The sequence below is a fragment of the Ctenopharyngodon idella genome, chromosome 5 (genome assembly GCF_019924925.1).
Source record: "Ctenopharyngodon idella isolate HZGC_01 chromosome 5, HZGC01, whole genome shotgun sequence".
NCBI lineage: Eukaryota > Metazoa > Chordata > Actinopteri > Cypriniformes > Xenocyprididae > Ctenopharyngodon > Ctenopharyngodon idella.
The window spans coordinates 35,120,672-35,133,888 of record NC_067224.1 but is presented as its reverse complement, the minus strand read 5'-3'; positions in this window follow the sequence as shown (position 1 = coordinate 35,133,888).

Genomic DNA, 13,217 nt, shown 5'->3' with positions numbered 1-13,217 from the left:
ACATAACTCACGTTACTTGTAATGCGTTACCCCCAACACTGGCAATCACATTTCGGTCAATTGTCTATAGTCAATGTCGTAATGATGTATGAAGCACAGCTCACACAGAAGTCATTTTCAAACCAGGCAGCTTTTTGTAGGTCAATGAGGTGAATCCACGCGACCAACTTGAACCCGTTGCAAACTCTGCATCTCAATCGCATGGGTTTCCATTGAAATGACTGGATTCTGTCTGTGAAAATTCACACAACAACAGTAAATGTGACCACATCTTTATGGTGATCTGTCATCCTTTTGAAGCTTGACATATTCAGTCCTTATTCATATAAAAAGAAAATACATTGCTTGTAAAGACATTATTCAACATTTGTGTTTCACAGTGAGTAAATTATAACAGAATTTTCACTTACGGGTGAACTAACCTTTTTATATAAACAGTATTGAGCACACTCATTTACACATGAGCAGACCAGACACGTGCACAAAGCAACGGGCAATTCTAACACCATGCTATGTTGAATGCTTGCCATGGGAGCTGCCTGACCAGTGATTCAATCTAAATAATGAATCCAGTAAGTTGCAGCTGAACAGATGGAGAGACAGAAAGAAAAAAAAAAACAGAGAAGGAAAAAGAATGGCAACGTCAGCTATAGCATACCAATATACAATGCATACATTTTTATACTATACAGTATGAATACTGCTGCATACATGCATTTTTTTCTGTATTAATAGATACAGAGATGAGACGACTTACTATATTTGCCTCAATGTGCAGTGTTCAGCGAAAGCACACTGTACAGAACATTGTATCCCATAATGCAATTCCATTTCAGTGAACCAAAAGTGATTATAAGAGTGATCTGATTAGAATTAGAATGTCAAAAGTTAATTTTTTTTTTTAAATAGGATTAAAAATGCAGAATAAGCATGTCTCATTTCCTAGATGAACACTAGATGCCACATACATACTACTATGTGAAATGTAGTATATGCAGTATGCTAATATTTAATTTTGAACATTGCCTATGTGTGTGAGAGAGAGAATGCTTTCACCTGATTAGACACAGTAAAGTGGGCCACCAAATTAAATTTCATTTCCACGGATGTATTATACTAGCATTTGAATTTATCTTGGTTAACCGTATTCAATGCACGCCTCTTTTATTTACAGAGCAGCTAGGGTGGGAACTGTGAGCTGGCACAGACACATTTTACTGTCTCGTAAGGTTTCTTACACCTCACACTGCTGTCAAGATAGTATCAACAAACATAGTGCTCATAGGTAACAGCTGTTCTGCTAGACTAATCAAATAAGTCATAAGTCAAGAGCAGGTGAAGAGGTTTCTGCTATATGAATCCTAAAAAATCATTAAAAAGATCCTGTTGTGGAAAACATCGTGCCCTGTTTGTGTTAACTCAGATTTGTTCAGCCAGTCTGACTGTAGAATGGAAGCTGCAAACACTCACACAAATTGTAAGATGAGCAAACCTCGCCTGGAGGTGTTGGAGTTTAATCCTCTCAAAGCAACCCATGCAGCCTCGGTTACATGGCATCTTCAAAATAAAATAATAAATAATTTAAAGAATAAAGATAGAAAAACTCAGGAGAATTCACTCAATAACATCCTAATGCATGCGTGCTGTTTGAGAGAGTTGGCCGTGAGTTGACTTGAAATGTTAAACTGATACGATGGTTCCCATGATGCTTTCAAAAATAAATAAAAAATCTCAGAAATCGTGTAGATTCACCTGTTTTTCCCCCACGCATTCTTTCATGTTTATTTCAGTTTTACCTACTTCAAAGCCAACATAGTCTTCTACCTACAAATAAGGGAGTTCGAAATGAAAGAACAGGAGATATGTATTCATCCAATCCTGTCAATCACATTGCAGCTTGAGGGTATATAAACGTCCGCTTGCCACACTCCTGTGAATCCACCCCAAATCTCTTTTTTTAAAGGTTTAGTTCACTTTAAAATGAAATTACCCCAAGCTTTACTCACCCTCAAGCCATCCTAGGTGTATATGACTTTCTTGTTTCTGATGAACACAATTGGAGTTATATCAATAAATATCCTGACGCATCCAAGCTTTATAATGGCAGTGAACGGGACCAATGAGAATGAAGCTCAAGAAAGTGCATCCATCCATCATAAACGTACTCCACACGGCTCAAGGAAGCGAAGCGATGCATTTGTGTAAGAAAAATATCCATATTTAACAAGTTATAAAGTAAAATAGCTTCTGCCAAAGCGCCTTCCATATTCAATTTAAGAAAAAAGTGTAACTGATGTCGTGTCAGTTACGCTTTTTTCATCATTTGAATAGGGAAGGTGTAGGACGTAGCGTGTAAATCTGCGAGAGATTTACACGTTCTTCGTAAGTTAAATACTGAAGATGGTCTGGTGGAAGCTAGATATTTTACTTTATAACTAGTTAAATATGGATATTTTTGTATGTCTTGTATGTCTTCTCCTTACTGTAGCTTAAGACATGTATGTCATTTGTTCTCATATGCGAAACAAGAACTGGCTGTCTTTGCAGAATTTAATTAGTTTTCCTGCCTAATGTGAATTGCATTACAGAAAATGCTGATTGGGTTTGTTAAGACGTCTGCTAAAACAGATGGGACTGGGAAATGCTTGCATTTTCTCCAAAACAATAGAAAGAACGTGATTGCTGCTGATCGACTAAAGCTACTGTGGTAGTGTTACTTATAATAGCAGTTTTCAGTTCCTGAACAAATTCTAAACATACTGGGTAAAATATTTAAATGTTTATATCAGTAATGTTTTTTTTTGTTTTGTTTTTTGAGCCACAGTTTTGTTCACAGGTGTGCGACGTACTGTAGGCCATATTTGGCATGAAACGGAAACTGCAACAGCCTTTTCTTCTCTATTGTGACATATATTTTTGAGTGAAAGGCTTTGTTAACAAGAAAAAATATAGAGCGGGACTTGATTTTGTCCATGAGGAATTGATTGGATTGTTTACACACAGGTAAATCATTCAAAATAAACACTGCAATATTCCATAAAAAATAAATAATAATAATAATCAAAAAGTAAAAGGTGAAGAAAAAGCTATAGACCAATTTTCTTCACAGGTGCTGCTTAAAGTTTTCATGTATTTTATTGAAGTTCAACACTAAGACAGAAAATAGAAATATACCTGCACCAAGCTGATCCTCAGTGACATGCTTTATTTGTGCTTTTACTCCACGCAGAAGCTAAGAGCCGATGCCACTTGCCTTTCAGGGCTTTTAGCGGCATTAGCTCAAGGGGAAGCCAGTCTTTCCTTGTACACCTAGTTGTCAGACACCAATCTCACCAGACCTGAAAAGAAGAGAGTGAGAGAGAGAGTGAGCAAGAAAGAGTAAGAGTACTTAAGGGAGAGCTGAAGTAATGTGTCTTTACCCAGCAGCTCCTCTGTAATTCAGACCACCGGCCTCTTCTACACAGCCGTTCCAAATTAACAAGCATATCATTAATCAGCAAATTGAGTAACTGTTATTTATCAGTTACTTAAGGTGCATAATCAGCAAGTTAAGCTATTTATTTATTTATTTATTGGTTTGTTTCCACTTATGTGGCAGAAGGTGCGTTTTAGATAAACAGAAGTAGTTCAGAAATTAAGTGGCTACACAAAACGTATTGCAACTAAAGGTTTTGCTCATTAGTATCACAATTTCCAAGACATTTTTGGACATGTACTGTGGTAATACCATGTTTTTACATAAATATTCTTTGAAGTATATGAAATGATAGTATGGTATGATATATTTACATGTATTAATTTAGCAGACACTTCTATCCACAGCAGCTTTCAAATTAGAATAATACAAACTAGATTTGGCAAAGCTGAATTTTCAGCAGCAATGACTTGCAGTCTTCAGTGTCACATGATCCTTCAGAAATCATTTGAATATGCTGATTTGGTGCTCAAGAAACATTATTACCCATGTTAAAACCAGTTTTTAATGCTTAATATTTTTGTGGAAAATGTATTGGTGAGCATAAGAAACTTCTTTCAAAAAAAAACATATTAATGATTCCAATCTTTTGACTGGTAGTGTGTGTGTGCTTGCGTGTGGTTCAGGTAAACGCTATATTATAGGCGAAAATGTCCCCACATAGATGGCAATATCCGAAATCCTTGTCCTTGTGGGGACAGTTTTTGGTGCTCATGAGTAAAACAGCTTATAAATCATACTAAATAATATTGTAAATATATAATGTAAAAATGCAGAACGTTTTCTGTGAGGGTTGGGGTTAGGGTTAGAGGATAGAATATACAGTATGTACAGCATAAAAATCCCAATAAAACATGGAAACCCAACATGTGTGTGTGTGTGCATATTATATACTGTATCTCACAGAAGTGAGTACACCCCTCACATTTTTGTAAATATTTTATTATATCTTTTCACGTGACAACACTGAAGAAATGACACTTTGCTACAATGTAAAGTAGTGAGTGTACAGCTTGTATAACAGTGTAAATTCGCTGTCCCCTCAAAATAACTCAACACACAGCCATTAATGTCTAAACCGCTGGCCACAAAAGTGAGTACACCCCTAAGTAAAAATGTCCAAATTGGGCCCAATTAGCCATTTTCTCTCCCCGGTGTCATGTGACTCATTAGTGTTACAAGGTCTCAGGTGTGAATGGGGAGCAGGTGTGTTAAATTTGGTGTTATCGCTCTCACTCTCTCATACTGGTCACTGGAAGTTCAACATGGCACCTCATGGCAAAGAACTCTCTGAGGATCTGAAAAAAAGAATTGTTGCTCTACATAAAGATGGCGTAGGCTATAAGAAGATTGCCAAGACCCTGAAACTGAGCTGCAGCATGGTGGCCAAGACCATACAGCGGTTTAACAAGACAGGTTCCACTCAGAACAGGCCTCGCCATGGTCGACCAAAGAAGTTGAGTGCACGTGCTCAGTGTCATATCCAGAGGTTGTGTTTGGGAAATAGACATATGAGTGCTGCCAGCATTGCTGCAGAGGTTGAAGGGGTGGGGGGTCAGCCTGTCAGTGCTCAGACCATACGCCGCACACTGCATCAAATTGGTCTGCATGGCTGTCGTCCCAGAAGGAAGCCTCTTCTAAAGATGATGCACAAGAAAGCCCACAAACAGTTTGCTGAAGACAAGCAGACTAAGGACATGGATTACTGGAATCATGTCCTGTGGTCTGATGAGACCAAGATAAACTTATTTGGTGTCAAGCGTGTGTGGCGGCAACCAGGTGATGTGTACAAAGACAAGTGTGTCTTGCCTACAGTCAAGCATGGTGGTGGGAGTGTCATGGTCTGGGGCTACATGAGTGCTGCCTGGCACTGGGGAGCTACAGTTCATTGAGGGAACCATGAATGCCAACATGTACTGTGACATACTGAAGCAGAGCATGATCCCCTCCCTTCGGAGACTGGGCCGCAGGGCAGTATTCCAACATGATAACGACCCCAAACACACCTCCAAGATGACCACTGCCTTGCTAAAGAAGCTGAGGGTACCTAAACCCTATTGAGCATCTGTGAGGCATCCTCAACTGGAAGGTGGAGGAGCGCAAGGTCTCTAACATCCACCAGCTCCGTGATGTCGTCAAATATAGCACAAAAACAATTGCTGTGTGTTTGTGTGAGTGTTCATGTGTGTATTATTGTCACATAACAGTTCAGTCACAAGTTATGTTGCCATCCACCTATTTTATGTGAATTTTGGAATAATCATATAAAAATGCTGAATAGAAACGTTGAGATGCGCATAAATTCTAAAAATTCATATAAATCTGATAAGACATGCGCATAAACTATGATGGAAACAAATTTACAACATAAATCCCTCAATGCAACAAAAACTCACATGATTTTGTCTTAACAGGGGATGTGATTGATAACTGGAATCATCATAAGGGGTTGCTTGTAACATTTTTAATGAACTGTTACAACTATCCCCACCCCAAACAGCCATAAATTAGCTAACTGTTATAGCATGTTGTTTTAAAGTTAGCATATATGGAAAGCATCACATTAAACTAGAGAAAAATCTATTTTAGGTTATGACAAGTCAAATAACTATATCTACAATACAATGATTGCTAGGCAAAAAAATAATCTTGATAAAATTTGTAACTTTCCTTCCTGAAAATCATTTTTTTGGTCATAAAATGTACAATGTTGCTTACAGTCACTTCTCCTGTGAGCCCAAAAAGGTGATGTAAGTGTACGATATTGATGACATTACCACAGCACCACAACAATACTAGATAGACAGATATACATATAGAACGATAGATAGAATGATAAAATGATAGATCAACATACAGACAGAGAGAAAATCCTAGCCATATTAGCCCCATATTACTGTCCTAGAAAAACCTTTTGTTCTGAACTTTTAGTGTAATATATAACGACATTAATCTACTGGAGTGTCTACAAGTCTGCCTGAGTTGTACATTATCACTTCCAGGTAGCCTGCAGCTACCCAGTCCTGCCTGATTACATTAATATGCTTATTAAACATGCAAGAAACATTATATATTTAGTTAAAAACAAGTTTATTGACTTAATCAGATAATATGGCTATAGTCCATTGATTGGTGGCAGCTCCCTCACACTCACCTTCCTTTCAAGAAAGCTTCGTTAACAATCAGTTTTGAAATATAAAGGTCTGACTCAATTAAGGAGCATAGGGCAAAGCTTAACTGTATGCAAATTATGCTCAAGCAACTGTCCTTTCTGCTGCAGTCTGCTGGCAAGAATGGAATAATTAACATTAGTGCCTTCAGATTTACATGCAAGCTGTGGCATTGCAATAAAAATCTGAATTCTTGACTGAAAAAACAAATTATGCTTTGACATAAGTACATTGCTACCTACTTTATCTTCTGTAGTGTAATGACAAGATCCTCTGTTTAAATGATGTTGTCTTGTTGATGCTTATACTTGTTCTATGTTCGCAATAAAAAAATCTGTTAAAAATGTCTGATGTATTATCTTGTCCTTTTAACACTTAAGGGGTTTTCCCGTGACTGACAGCGCTAGTCAAAGCATTTGTCAGTTGCGTCTTGTTCCGTGTTCACAACAATTCATTCTTTTCAATGTAAAAGTCTTCGCTACTGACCAACACACTCATAAAGACAGTCTTTGCTGCCATCTAATGGCGTAATAATGTAACTTCTGTTGCTGTTCACTGTCAGGGACTATTTTTTTCTGGCAGAAGGAATGCTTTTAGTTAAGGTTTACTTCATGAAAGTTGCAATGATATTTTTGGCTTTAATATTTGTATTGTGTGGTAAAAGCTTTTTATAAATATATATATTATTGCGTTTTATAAAAGCAATAAGGTATACGAGAGGCTGTGCCATATCATGAAAAAGTCACGGCTGAAGCGTCGTGCCTAACAACGCCCTTCAGCCGTGACTTATTCACGATACAGCACAGCCTCTCGTACCTTATTGCTTACATATATATTATTATTATTATTGCTTATATATATATATATATATATATATATATACCCCCTGTTTAGTTCATGTCAAGCTAAATATGTGGTCTGCTCTGACTAAGGTATATAAAAAAACTGGGATACACAGTGTCCCACATGCAGGTCATCCACAGGCCACTTTAAGTCCTTTAACGAGAGACAGAGAGATAATGATAATTATGATGATAATTATTATGGTTATGTTTTAATTAGAGGCTTAAGATGGCTCTCTAAAGCCTGGGATACACTGCACGATTTTTGGCTGTCCCAAACGAAAGATTGCCATCGTGAAACAATCGTGGCGATTTCTGTTATCATGGCTCTTAATCAGTGGTCCTATGTTGTACAGTGAGAGAGGTTCAAAGACAGCCGTTTTCCCGGTCTTGTGACCAAAGATAGCCCACGATAGTTTTCTGACAGTGTCAGAAATTCAGCATGATCAATGCACAGTGTGTTTGCTGCTACGACCTACGTATACTGACCAGCCAATGAAAATGTGACATGAAATCAAAGCGACATGGCGCTAAAACTTAAAACTGCTTACCTCAAGCTCTTTTCCCTTCTTCCTTTTTATTTTCAGCACACATAAATTCTACAACTGCCAAAGTGTGATTCAACCTGGTGTTTTGTTTACCACTAGCACATGCTGATGACGTTTTATTCTTCTATAGAAACATGCATCAGAGCCTATGATTCAATAGGTGTCATCATCGTACAGTCTACATGCATGCCGTATCCAGGTTTAGTAGATCCATGTCGCACAGTGTGATAAAGTAATGATCTCATAGGATTGCTAAAATCGTGCAGTGTATCCAGGACTTAAGAAGGACCAGTAGCGTCTGGCTGTGACTTTGGCACAAAACCACAAGGAATTCTGCTGCAATTCCACTGCAAAAGTTTAAAACTGGCAGGAGCTGCACCTGCCTGCTAGTCACCAGGGAAACAGGCCAATATGTATGTGTGTGTGTGTGTGTGTGTGTGTGTGAGTGTGTGAGAGAGAAAGAGAGTGTGCGTGTGTGTGTTTGGGGGGATGTGCATGCTCTCTGTCCATCTGTGGTCATCTACAGACCAGCTGTTATTGTCTTGACGGTTATGATGTGTTACATACACATCATGTTACTACAGACAGCAGAACAGACACATAACACCCATACAAACATGCACATATGGTCAGATCCCCTTCATCATTCCTTTAGCAGGCAGTTATGCACACACACATGCGCACACTCACACGAATCCCTTCACACACCCTCAGCCGAGAGAACAGTTGGGAGCTAGATATCAAACAGCGAGACTGAAATGCAGGACTTTAGAGAACAACAGTGCAGCAAGCCAAGAGCCGCACCCATCCAATCAACTGTCATCATCACATGGTCACCAGAAAAACTAATCACAGCAATATAGAATCATACCATGCAATTTCAACATAACATAATCCAATGGATTTCAATCCCACTGCTCTGGCATTTTGTATGTCTCTCTTAATTAACACACCTGATTCAGATCATCAGCTCATTAGGTGAGAGCTCCATGAACTCAGCTGAGTGTGTCAGATAAGAGAGACATACAAAATGTGCAGAGCAGTGGGTCCCCAGGGCCAGGATTGAAAACCACTGACATAATCACATACCAGCATCACACACTCATAACATCCAAGAAAACCCCCAGTATTCCAGCATCATCCAATCACAACAACATATAATCACATTGTAGCATTGCTCATTCACTTCACTCTACAATCACAGCATCTTACATTTATGACATTTTCTAGCAACAAACCACAAAATTCCAAATTCCGACAATTATACATCACAACATCAGAAAACATAATCACACCACACATCAACAAAAACATCAATCACAGCATAATAACATCACACAGTGAGAACATCCCAGGAAAACCCCAGCATTCAAGCGTCACACAATCACAACAACATATAACATTGCAGTATTGCTTATTCACATCATTCCAACATCACACAATCACAGCATCTTTCAATTGACATCCCAGCAACAAACAACCATTCCAAATTCCTACAATTACAGTCACAACAAGCCAAAAAATAACATCACACCACTATACAGTGACATCATACCATCACATAATCATCACACAATAGCGTCACAAAAACCATGATATTATATAAACACATCCCAGCATCATGCAAGCAACATTTCAGCATCATACAGGTAGTGTCATTACTAGGGGTGTAACAATAGCCTCATGTTACAATTTGATACATATCACAATATGATATTATTGCGATACTACAAGACATATGATAAAAGGTTAACAAAAATGAACTGTTGATTAAAAGGCTAAATTTGGTATTACAGTGGGGGTGGAAATGTATAGGCTTGGACTTGGTGCTGGTAACCCAATGCACAGGACAATGTTGATAACAGAATAAAAATATTCATTATTCTGAAGCTGAAAATACAGAAAAATATGAATATGCTTGCACTCTGTCATTGACTAGACTAGATTTAAAATAATGTGGGCCACTTTTTACTGGTAACACAAGGCCTTTGGCATTATCAGGGCCCATAAATATCACCCCATTGCATTATTATACATTATATTCAACATTATATATAGTAGTTCAATGTAGAACTGACACTAAAACTCTGTAAACTTGATTTTTTTTCCTTACACAGTAATTTTCATTTTGGGTAAACTATACACAATACATATTGTCACTATCCGCGATATATTGTGACACAACATATTGTTCCACCCCTAGTCACTACTGTGACATACACTGATCAGGCATAACATTATGACCACTGACTGTTGAAGTGAATAACACTGATTATCTCTTCATCACGGCACCTGTTAGTGGGTGGGATATATTAGGCAGCAAGTGAACATTTTGTCCTCAAAGTTGACATGTTAGAAGCAGGAAAAATGGGCAAGCACGAAGATTTGAGCGAGTTTGACAAGGGCCAAATTGTGATTGCTAGAAGGCTGGGTCTGAGCATCTCCAAAACTGCAGCTCTTGTGGGGTGTTCCCGGTCTGCAGTGGTCGGGATCTGTCAAAAGTAGTCCAAGGAAGGAACAGTGGTGAACCGGCGACAGGGTCATGGACGGCCAAGGCACATTGATGCACGTGGGGAGCGAAGGCTGGCCCATGTGGTCCGATCCAACAGACGAGCTACTGTAGCTCAAATTGCTCAAGAAGTTAATGCTGGTTCTGATAGAAAGGTGTCAGAATACACAGTGCATCTTGGTTTGTTGCGTATGGGGCTGCATAGCCGCAGACCAGTCAGTTTTCACTTTTGATACAAACTGACAATAACATTTTAACATCACGCTTTTGACATGCCAGCAACAGAAAATCAGAACACCAGCATTAGTCAAATATAATATCCAAAATCACATACAGAAATCACATGCCAGGCATCAACTATTAACAACACTCTAATATCACACAATCTTACAGAGCAATTGTCACATATCACATCTTCCCACGATATCACACAATCATCACAGCATTGCAACTTTACAAAAATCACAACAGAGGAGTACACTAATGGGCCAATTTCCAGTAACATGACCTTTCTATAGTGTATACTGTATAGTATAGAGAAGCATAGCTTTGAGCAACCATTAATCTATTATTTTTTATTTCCAACAGACGAGGCAATGCAGAAGCAAGGAAAGATCAAAGTAGTATATAGCTCTTCTCTCACTTCCTCTCCCTTATCCTCCCCCACCCCGCCTTCATATGTGATTGTAATTAAAGATAGAGGCATTGCATGGCAGTCCTCGAGAAAATAATTAAGTAAAGTGACAGAGGGTGGTTGTGGCTTAAAAATGACAAAAGTTAGAGAAAAAGTTAAGATTTTTGAGGTCACATGGAGAAAAGAAGAACGGGGACAAACTGGGTGAGGATCTGCAGGTCACTAATTGAGCGCAACAGCCCATTTTGTCAGCGGCCTTGGCTCCAGAAGTTGTTCACATTCATGTTTTCCATAGGGAGCCAAACCCACTAGCTCTGAGAATGAATCACAACATTACAAATTGAAACAATATGTATATCAGGCTCTGTTGATTACTCTTAACAGAGACCTTAAAATGAGTTATCAAGAATTCAACACCATATCACAATAATGGAAAATCAAGAATATAGTACAAAGCAGATATGTGCATATATATGCAAATATACAGTATGTGCAGAAATGCGCAGGTAATATGCATCACCTCTCTGAAAAGTCTAATACACTTTTGTCATACATCGAATGCAAATGGCAGGCTGGTTAATCGACAAAGATCCTTCTGAATAGCATACTAGACTACACTCTCTCACAATTTATCAACATGGTCAACATGGGATCCTCCTTTCAGGAAGCAAAGTCAATTGAAAGTTAATTTCAATACACTTGATTAATGTTTTTTGGAACATGGCCTCTCCTAATCATTCTATTGTCTCATCAGAAGGCCACAGACCATTGCTCTGCATTGGAAAATAGTTCTCATAAGCCACAAGCTGAAAAAATATATTGACAAAGCTGTTTTCAAGAACTTTTCTGGCTCTGTGTTAAATCTGCAATCAGGCACAGATCATCTATTTAGTCTCTAGGATGTTTCATAAACATCAGGGCTGCATTAATCCTACATTGCTTTTATGGCCTTTTAAAAGCTTATGGCATTTAACTGGCACAACTTTATATAAGCAGTTTATGACAGTTCCTAATTCAACAGCAAAATACTGAAGATTCTGAATGCTAAAAAAAAAAAAAAAAAAAAAAACAGAAAAAAGAAACAGCACAGTGAATTCAAAAAGAATTTCAGAATATAAAAAATTATATGCAAATGGAAAACAAAGCATTTGGGGTAATACTGCTCAAAAATACCTCTGCCTATGATGAATGTGCACCCTTTAAAAGCAAAACCCCAACATATTCTTTGAAGTTTATGCATATAATTTGCATGATATGGATACAGGGGTTGGACAATGAAACCGTAATGTGTTGGATGATTCACGCCTCTATATACGTGGTCTGGTGGCCAATGTTCACTGATTTACATTCCATCAGCAAGAGCAAAGTGTGAAGGTTGAATTAGCAGAGCAATAGCACAACTGTACATAAAATATCAGAGTTTAAAAGAGGACAAATTGTTGGTACGCATCTTGCTGGCTCATCTGTGACCAGGACAGCAAGTATTTGTGGTGTATCGAGAGCTATGGTATCCAGGGTAATGTCTGCCCCAAAGATGCTTAACACCCAGCCCAGAGTGAAGCACAGGGGTGGATCAGTGATGGTTTAGGCTGCAATATTATGGCATTCCCTACTGTGCTTGATGGACGAATCACTGCCAAGGACTACCGAGCCATTCTAAAGGACCATGTGCACCTAACACTGTACCCTGAAGGAGATGCCGTGTATCAGCATGATAATGCACCAATACACACAGCAAGTCTTGCGACAGAATGGTTTGACGAACATAAAAGTGAAGTCGAACATCTCCTATGGCCTGCACAGTCACCAGATCTAAATATTTTTGAGCCACTTTGGTGTATTTTCGAGGAGCAAGTCAGAAAACATTTTCCTCCACCAGCTTTACATAGTGACCTGGCCAGAGTTCTGGAAGAGGAATGGCTCAAAATCCCTCTAGCCACTGTGAAGGACTTGTATCTGTCATTCCCAAGACAAACTGATGCTGTATTGGCCACAGAATGAGACCCTATACCAGGGGTGCCCAATCCTGTTCCTGGAGA